The sequence below is a fragment of the Oncorhynchus keta genome, chromosome 26 (genome assembly GCF_023373465.1).
Source record: "Oncorhynchus keta strain PuntledgeMale-10-30-2019 chromosome 26, Oket_V2, whole genome shotgun sequence".
NCBI lineage: Eukaryota > Metazoa > Chordata > Actinopteri > Salmoniformes > Salmonidae > Oncorhynchus > Oncorhynchus keta.
Genome location: NC_068446.1, coordinates 46,013,197 through 46,023,196, shown reverse-complemented (window position 1 = coordinate 46,023,196; position 10,000 = coordinate 46,013,197). Strand labels below are relative to the sequence as shown.

General features: G+C 46.9%; 1 protein-coding gene and 1 long non-coding RNA gene across 3 annotated transcripts in view; both read left to right on the top strand.

The window, feature by feature from the left end:
- Positions 1-10,000, top strand: part of iqch (IQ motif containing H) — a 109,344-nt gene that overhangs the window by 62,817 nt on the left and 36,527 nt on the right. The gene's annotated exons all lie outside the window — the stretch shown is intronic.
- LOC127912187 (uncharacterized) lies at positions 5,629-6,275 on the top strand. 2 transcript variants are annotated; one of them, XR_008081356.1, is made up of 4 exons: positions 5,675-5,706; positions 5,770-5,851; positions 5,978-6,040; positions 6,230-6,275. It is a non-coding gene; the product is annotated as an uncharacterized LOC127912187 (long non-coding RNA). The 2 variants fall into 2 exon arrangements; XR_008081357.1 differs by lacking the exon at positions 5,770-5,851 and having other exon boundaries at positions 5,629-5,706; positions 5,959-6,040.

The window sequence follows — 10,000 nt, the reverse complement described above, 5'->3', positions numbered from 1 at the left end:
GTAACTACACAGTGTGAGGCATATCCTCACTGATAGTCAGCAAGGAGAATGAGAGTCCATGTCCTCACTGATAGTCAGCAAGGAGAATGAGAGGCCATGTCCTCACTGATAGTCAGCAAGGAGAATGAGAGGCCATGTCCTCACTGATAGTCAGCAAGGAGAATGAGAGGCCATATCCTCACTGATAGTCAGCAAGGAGAATGAGAGGCCATGTCCTCACTGATAGTCAGCAAGGAGAATGAGAGGTCATGTCCTCACTGATAGTCAGCAAGGAGAATGAGAGGCCATGTCCTCACTGATAGTCAGCAAGGAGAATGAGAGGCCATGTCCTCACTGATAGTCAGCAAGGAGAATGAGAGGCCATGTCCTCACTGATAGTCAGCAAGGAGAATGAGAGACCATGTCCTCACTGATAGTCAGCAAGGAGAATGAGAGGCCATGTCCTCACTGATAGTCAGCAAGGAGAATGAGAGACCATGTCCTCACTGATAGTCAGCAAGGAGAATGAGAGGACATATCCTCACTGATAGTCAGCAAGGAGAATGAGAGGCCATGTCCTCACTGATAGTCAGCAAGGAGAATGAGAGGCCATGTCCTCACTGATAGTCAGCAAGGAGAATGAGAGGCCATGTCCTCACTGATAGTCAGCAAGGAGAATGAGAGGCCATGTCCTCACTGATAGTCAGCAAGGAGAATGAGAGGACATATCCTCACTGATAGTCAGCAAGGAGAATGAGAGGACATATCCTCACTGATAGTCAGCAAGGAGAATGAGAGGCCATGTCCTCACTGATAGTCAGCAAGGAAAATGAGTCCATATCCTCACTGATAGTCAGCAAGGAGAATGAGAGGCCATGTCCTCACTGATAGTCAGCAAGGAGAATGAGAGACCATGTCCTCACTGATAGTCAGCAAGGAGAATGAGAGACCATGTCCTCACTGATAGTCAGCAAGGAGAATGAGAGGACATATCCTCACTGATAGTCAGCAAGGAGAATGAGAGGCCATATCCTCACTGATAGTCAGCCAGGAGAATGAGTGTCCTCACTGATAGTCAGCCAGGAGAATGAGAGGCCATGTCCTAACTGATAGTCAGCAAGGAGAATGAGAGACCATGTCCTAACTGATAGTCAGCAAGTGAGAGGCTCACTGATAGTCAGCAAGGAGAATGAGAGACCATGTCCTGGATAGTCAGCCAGGAGAATGAGACCATGTCTCACTGATAGTCAGCCAGGAGAATGAGAGACCATGTTGGATAGTCAGCCAGGAGAATGAGAGACCATGTCCTCACTGATAGTCAGCCAGGAGAATGAGAGGCCATATCCTCACTGATAGTCAGCCAGGAGAATGAGAGGCCATGTCCTCACTGATAGTCAGCAAGGAGAATGAGAGGCCATGTCCTCACTGATAGTCAGCAAGGAGAATGAGAGGCCATGTCCTCACTGATAGTCAGCAAGGAGAATGAGAGGCCATGTCCTCACTGATAGTCAGCAAGGAGAATGAGAGGCCATGTCCTCACTGATAGTCAGCAAGGAGAATGAGAGGCCATATCCTCACTGATAGTCAGCAAGGAGAATGAGAGGCCATGTCCTAACTGATAGTCAGCAAGGAGAATGAGAGGCCATATCCTCACTGATAGTCAGCAAGGAGAATGAGAGGCCATGTCCTCACTGATAGTCAGCAAGGAGAATGAGAGACCATGAACTGATAGTCAGCAAGGAGAATGAGAGGCCATATCCTCACTGATAGTCAGCAAGGAGAATGAGAGACCATGTCCTCACTGATAGTCAGCAAGGAGAATGAGAGGCCATGTCCTCACTGATAGTCAGCAAGGAGAATGAGAGGCCATATCCTCACTGATAGTCAGCAAGGAGAATGAGAGACCATATCCTCACTGATAGTCAGCAAGGAGAATGAGAGGCCATGTCCTCACTGATAGTCAGCAAGGAGAATGAGAGGCCATGTCCTCACTGATAGTCAGCAAGGAGAATGAGAGACCATGTCCTCACTGATAGTCAGCAAGGAGAATGAGAGGCCATATCCTCACTGATAGTCAGCAAGGAGAATGAGAGGCCATGTCCTCACTGATAGTCAGCAAGGAGAATGAGAGGCCATGTCCTCACTGATAGTCAGCCAGGAGAATGAGAGGCCATGTCCTCACTGATAGTCAGCAAGGAGAATGAGAGGCCATGTCCTCACTGATAGTCAGCAAGGAGAATGAGAGGCCATGTCCTCACTGATAGTCAGCAAGGAGAATGAGAGGCCATGTCCTAACTGATAGTCAGCAAGGAGAATGAGAGGCCATGTCCTCACTGATAGTCAGCAAGGAGAATGAGAGGCCATGTCCTAAGCTGGTTGAGAGAATGCCAAAAGTGTGCAAATCTGTTATCAAGGTAAAGAGTGGCTACTTTGAAGAATCTCCAAAAATACATATACTTTTATTTGTTTACCACTTTTTTGGTTACTACATGATTCCATGTGTGTTATTTCATAGTTGTGATGTCTTCACTATCGTTCTACAATGTAGAAAATAGTACAAATAGATTAAAACCTGAGTGAGTAGAGTAGGTGTGTCCAAACTTTTGACTGGCACTGTGTATCAATATATTTACACAGCAGTTGAAGAGGAGTGGGACAACATTCCACAGGCCACAATCAGCAGCCTGATCAACTCTATGTGAAGGACATGTGTCTCGCTGCACGAGGCAAATGGTGGTCACACCAGATACTGACTGGTTCTGATCCACACCAGATACTGACTGGTTTTCTGATCCACACCAGATACTGACTGGTTTTCTGATCCACACCAGATACTGACTGGTTTTCTGATCCACACCAGATACTGACTGGTTTTCTGATCCACACCAGATACTGACTGGTTCTGATCCACACCAGATACTGACTGGTTTTCTGATCCACACCAGATACTGACTGGTTCTGATCCACACCAGATACTGACTGGTTTTCTGATCCACACCAGATACTGACTGGTTTTCTGATCACACCAGATACTGACTGGGTTTCTGATCCACACCAGATACTGACTGGTTTTCTGATCCACACCAGATACTGACTGGTTTTCTGATCATACCAGATACTGACTGGTGTTCTGATCCACACCAGATACTGACTGGGTTTCTGATCCACACCAGATACTGACTGGTTTTCTGATCCACATCAGATACTGACTGGTTTTCTGATCCACACCAGATACTGACTGGTTCTCTGACACAACTGATACTGACTGGTTTTCTGATCCACACCAGATACTGACTGGTTTTCTGATCCACACCAGATACTGACTGGTTTTCTGATCCACACCAGATACTGACTGGTTTTCTGATCCACACCAGATACTGACTGGTTTTCTGATCACACCAGATACTGACTGGTTTTCTGATCCACACCAGATACTGACTGGTTTTCTGATCCACACCAGATACTGACTGGTTTTCTGATCACACCAGATACTGACTGGTTTTCTGATCCACACCAGATACTGACTGGTTTTCTGATCCACACCAGATACTGACTGGTTTTCTGATCACACCAGATACTGACTGGTTTTCTGATCCACACCAGATACTGACTGGTTTTCATCAACACCAGATACTGACTGGTTTTCTGATCACACCATACTGACTGGTTTTCTGATCATACTGACTGGTTCTCTGATCACACCAGATACTGACTGGTTCTCTGATCACACCAGATACTGACTGGTTTTCTGATTCACACCAGATACTGACTGGTTCTCTGATCCACACCAGATACTGACTGGTTTTCTGATCCACACCAGATACTGACTGGTTCTCTGATCACACCAGATACTGACTGGTTCTCTGACTGACTGGTTTTCTGATCACACCAGATACTGACTGGTTTTCTGATCACACCAGATACTGACTGGTTTTCTGATCACACCAGATACTGACTGGTTTTCTGATCACACCAGATACTGACTGGTTTTCTGATCACACCAGATACTGACTGGTTTTCTGATCACACCAGATACTGACTGGTTTTCTGATCACACCAGATACTGACTGGTTCTCTGATCCACACCAGATACTGACTGGTTTTCTGATCCACACCAGATACTGACTGGTTCTGATCCACACCAGATACTGACTGGTTCTGATCCACACCAGATACTGACTGGTTCTCTGATCCATACCAGATACTGACTGGTTCTGATCCACTCCCCTACCTTTTTGTTTTAAAGGTATCTGTGACTAACAGATGCATATCTGTATTCCCAGTCATGAAATCCATAGATTAGGACCTAATGAATTCATTTAAATCAAATCAGTTCCTTAAATGAACTGTAATTCAGTAAAATCTTAGACTTTGTTGTTATATTTTTGTTCAGTGTATATTATTATTACCAGAAGAGAGAGAGAGAGAGAGAGAGAGAGAGAGAGAGAGAGAGAGAGAGAGAGAGAGAGAGAGAGAGAGAGAGAGAGAGAGAGAGAGAGAGAGAGAGAGAGAGAGAAAATATATATGGCCCTAGACTGGGTGTGACCAGGCTTCAGGGGATCGTAGCAGCAGGACAGGTCTGGAGGGGAGATAACAGAGAGGTAGAAGGAGGGAGAGCTGGGGCATTTCAGAGAGAAAAAAAAATGTTGAGGTCCAGCCTTCTTTTATAACTCTACTAGTAGCCAACATAATTTAGCCTCCAGGGCAAACCAACACTATTTAACAGGAAGACCGGTTATAAAGAGGAGTTAAAGACGTGTAGATCTGTAGAGCTTCATACACAGACAGACACACACACAGCCTAGACGGCGTACATGGACCATTAGGCACAAGAGAACAGAGTTTAATAGCATCAACAGAAGGAGTCTTTTCTCTTTCTGTTGTGTTGTCTGCCAAAAGAAACACAGCTAAATTATTAGTCAAGGACACGGGTCACAGTCCACAGTATCAGCGCGTGGCTCAAATCAATGGGGAAGCCAAGCAAAGGGGAAAAGAAGCCCGATGATGACCTGTGTTGGGATAATTGCTTTGTTTTCTCTGTAACCTATTAGTTCATATGTCACCTTTTTGATATGTGAGGCAGAGACAACAAGAAAACAACAGTCACACAGTGGCAGATTATATTCAACCACACCAGTAGTGATCAGTGCCGTTTTAAGATGAGGGAGGATGAGTATAATTATTATTATTATAAAATCATGTATATTTGGCCTTGTGTTTTAGGTTATTGTCCTGCTGAAAGGTGAATTCATCTCTCAGTCTCTGGTGGAAAGCAGACTGAACCAGGTTATTGTCCTGCTGAAAGGTGAATTCATCTCCCAGTCTCTGGTGGAAAGCAGACTGAACCAGGTTATTGTCCTGCTGAAAGGTGAATTCATCTCCCAGTCTCTGGTGGAATGCAGACTGAACCAGGTTATTGTCCTGCTGAAAGGTGAATTCACCTCCCAGTGTCTGGTGGAAAGCAGACTGAACCAGGTTATTGTCCTGCTGAAAGGTGAATTCATCTCCCAGTGTCTGGTGGAAAGCAGACTGAACCAGGTTATTGTCCAGCTGAAAGGTGAATTCATCTCCCAGTCTCTGGTGGAAAGCAGACTGAACCAGGTTATTGTCCTGCTGAAAGGTGAATTCATCTCCCAGTCTCTGGTGGGAAGCAGACTGAACCAGGTTATTGTCCTGCTGAAAGGTGAATTCATCTCCCAGTCTCTGGTGGAAAGCAGACTGAACCAGGTTATTGTCCTGCTGAAAGATGAATTCATCTCCCAGTCTCTGGTGCAAAGCAGACTGAACCAGGTTATTGTCCTGCTGAAAGGTGAATTCATCTCCCAGTCTCTGGTGGAAAGCAGACTGAACCAGGTTATTGTCCTGCTGAAAGGTGAATTCATCTCCCAGTGTCTGGTGGAAAGCAGACTGAACCAGGTTATTGTCCTGCTGAAAGGTGAACTCCTCTCCCAGTGTCTGGTGCAAAGCAGACTGAACCAGGTTATTGTCCTGCTGAAAGGTGAATTCATCTCCCAGTCTCTGGTGGAAAGCAGACTGAACCAGGTTATTGTCCTGCTGAAAGGTGAATTCATCTCTCAGTCTCTGGTGGAAAGCAGACTGAACCAGGTTATTGTCCTGCTGAAAGGTGAATTCATCTCCCAGTCTCTGGTGGAAAGCAGACTGAACCAGGTTATTGTCCTGCTGAAAGGTGAATTCATCTCCCAGTCTCTGGTGCAAAGCAGACTGAACCAGGTTATTGTCCTGCTGAAAGGTGAATTCATCTCCCAGTCTCTGGTGGAAAGCAGACTGAACCAGGTTATTGTCCTGCTGAAAGGTGAACTCCTCTCCCAGTCTCTGGTGGAAAGCAGACTGAACCAGGTTATTGTCCTGCTGAAAGGTGAATTAATCTCCCAGTCTCTGGTGGAAAGCAGACTGAACCAGGTTATTGTCCTGCTGAAAGGTGAATTCATCTCCCAGTCTCTGGTGGAAAGCAGACTGAACCAGGTTAATGTCCTGCTGAAAGATGAATTCATCTCCCAGTGTCTGGTGGAAAGCAGACTGAACCAGGTTATTGTCCTGCTGAAAGGTGAATTCATCTCCCAGTGTCTGGTGGTTTTCAGGATGCTGAACCAGGTTATTTTTTATCCTGAAAAAATCCTCCCAGTCCTGGTGGAAAGCAGACTGAACCAGGTGGAGGTTGTCCTGTTTAAGAAGGGGTGAATTCATCCATAACACAGTGGAGGTTGGTACCGTTTAAGATCAGGGGCAGACTGAACACAGTGGAGGTTGTCCTGCTGAAAGATGAATTCATCTCCCATAACTGCAGTGGAGGTTGGTACCGTTTAAGATCTCCCAGGGGTGAGACGACCCATTGTCCTGCTGAACAGTGGAGGTTGGTCCGTTTTTCTCCAAGATCAGGGGCCTGAAAAACTCCCCCCGACCCATAACACAGTGGAGGTTGGTACCGTTTAAGATCAGGGGCGAGTACGACCCATAACACAGTGGAGGTTGGTACCGTTTAAGATCAGGGGTGAGTACGACCCATAACACAGTGGAGGTTGGTACCGTTTAAGATCAGGGGCGAGTACGACCCATAACACAGTGGAGGTTGGTACCGTTTAAGATCAGGGGCGAGTACGACCCATAACGCAGTGGAGGTTGGTACCGTTTAAGATCAGGGGGACGATATATATATATTTATAATGAGCACGGCCCTTATTTCTATTACAGCATATTGGATGACTGTCATTCATATTCCATTCACCCAGTTCAATGTTATCGTCGATAGGTTTAGGCTACGACATGATTACTAGAATGTTCCCTGTACCCATCATGAGGTTGCTACAACCTAGTAGGTACACACAGGTCGAGAGGATTTTGAGTAATCAAGGTGACAGAGACACATTCAATTCCTCCTTGTACCCTCTGGCCTGCATCGAGCTGATCTAGGGTGTGATCATTAGTCCAACAGTTGCAAATGAGAGTTTCTATTGGACACATTCAGGTGTGTTTATCCCCGTGTCGTTACGTTTGTTACCATTTAGGGAGTGGTTTTCAACAGAGTCGGCAGAATGAATACACCCCTCACTTTCATAGCAACCGCATAAAAACAGCATAATCACTTTCCTTCTTGTATATATAATTCCTTCTCGCTACTATCTACTCCCTCTCCTCCTCTCCTCCTCGTTTCCCTTCGCTTGTGGACTTCAGTGCACAACCCATCAGCTGTCTGTGACCACGTGAAAATACCATTTCCTAGCCAAACCTTCATATCATGACCTCTAACCTCTACACACAACCTACAACATTGTCACGTCCTAGTCAACATAATAGAACTAACGTGTTAGTAAACCTGCTACAATCATGCAGTACAGTCAGAAAGCAGTTTAGCAGTTACACCGGTGGGGCCCCGGTGGCAGTAATGTATAAAACCAAAAGCTTTCAGTGTCAGACTGAGGACATGAAACGTTCCTCAGACGTTCCCTCGTGTCAGACTGAGGACAGGAAACGTTCCTCAGATGTTCCTAGTGTCAGACTGAGAACAGGAAACGTTCCTCAGACGTTCCTAGTGTCAGACTGAGGACAGGAAACGTTCCTCAGATGTTCCCTCGTGTCAGACTGAGGACAGGAAACATTCCTCAGACGTTCCTCGTGTCAGACTGAGGACAGGAAACGTTCCTCAGACGTTCCTAGTGTCAGACTGAGGACAGGAACCGTTCCTCAGACGTTCCTAGTGTCAGACTGAGGACAGGAAACGTTCCTCAGACGTTCCTCGTGTCAGACTGAGGACAGGAAACGTTCCTCAGACGTTCCTAGTGTCAGACTGAGGACAGGAAACGTTCCTCAGACGTTCCTAGTGTCAGACTGAGGACTGGAAACGTTCCTCAGACGTTCCTAGTGTCAGACTGAGGACAGGAAACGTTCCTCAGACGTTCCTCGTGTCAGACTGAGGACTGGAAACGTTCCTCAGACGTTCCTCGTGTCAGACTGAGGACTGGAAACGTTCCTCAGACGTTCCTCGTGTCAGACTGAGGACAGGAAACGTTCCTCAGACGTTCCTAGTGTCAGACTGTGGACAGGAAACGTTCCTCAGACGTTCCTAGTGTCAGACTGAGGACAGGAAACGTTCCTCAGACGTTCCTAGTGTCAGACTGAGGACAGGAAACGTTCCTCAGACGTTCCTAGTGTCAGACTGAGGACAGGAAACATTCCTCAGACGTTCCTAGTGTCAGACTGAGTACAGGAAACGTTCCTCAGACGTTCCTAGTGTCAGACTGAGTACAGGAAACGTTCCTCAGACGTTCCAGTGCCTAATGGACAGATCGAACATCAATCAAAGAGCAGAAGCACAGCCATGCATACAGATGTAAAGAAAAAGAGAAAAGAAAGAAATCAAATTTAAAAAAGAAACCTCTCACTGTCAACTGCGTTTATTTTAAGCGGACTTAAAACTGCGAGCTACACTCTGTGTGACGATCAAAATCAAAAGTAACAGTCAGTATCTGGTGTGGCCACCAGCTGCATTAAGTACTGTAATGCATCTCCTTCTCATGGACTGCACCAGATTTGCCTGTTTGTACTGTGAGATGTTACCCCACTCTTCCACCAAGGCACCACTAAGGCACCTGCAAGTTCCCGGACATTTCTGGGGGGAATGGCCCTAGCCCTCACCCCCCGATCCCACAGGTCCCAGATGTGCTCAATGGGATTGAGATCCGGGTTCTTCGCTGGCCATGACAGAACACTGACATCCCTGTCTTGCAGGAAATCACACACAGAACGAACAGTATGGCTGGTGGCATTTTCATGCTGGAGGGTCATGTCAGGATGAACCTGCAGGAAGGGTACCACATGAGGGAGGAGGATGTCTTCCCTGGAACGCACAGCGTTGAGATTGCCTGCAATGACAACAAGCTCAGTCCGATGATGCTGTGACACACCGCCCCAGACCATGACGGACCCTCCACCTCCAAATCGATCCCGCTCCAGAGTACAGGCCTCGGTGTAACGCTCATTCCTTCGATGATAAACGCAAATCCGACCATCACCCCTTGGTGAGACAAAAACCACGACTCGTCAGAGAAGAGCACTTTTTGCCAGTCCTGTCTAGTCCAGCGACGGTGGGTTTGTGCCCATAGGAGATGTTGTTGCTGGTGATGTCTGGTGAGGATCTGCCTTACAACTGGCCCTCAGTCCAGCCTCTCTCAGCCTATTGCGGACAGTCTGAGCACTGATGGAGGGATTGCGTTCCTGGTGTAACTCGGGCAGTTGTTGTTGCCATCCTGTACCTGTCCCGCAGGTGTGATGTTCGGATGTACCGATCCTGTGCAGGTGTTGTTACATGTGGTCTGCCACTGCGAGGACGATCAGCTGTCCGTCCTGTCTCCCTGCAGCGCTGTCTTAGGCGTCTCACAGTACGGACGTTGCAATTTATTGCCCTGGCCACATCTGCAGTCCTCATGCCTCTTTGCAGCATGCCTAAGGCACGTTCACGCAGATGAGTAGGGACCCTGGGCATCTTTCTTTTGGTGTTTTTCAGAGT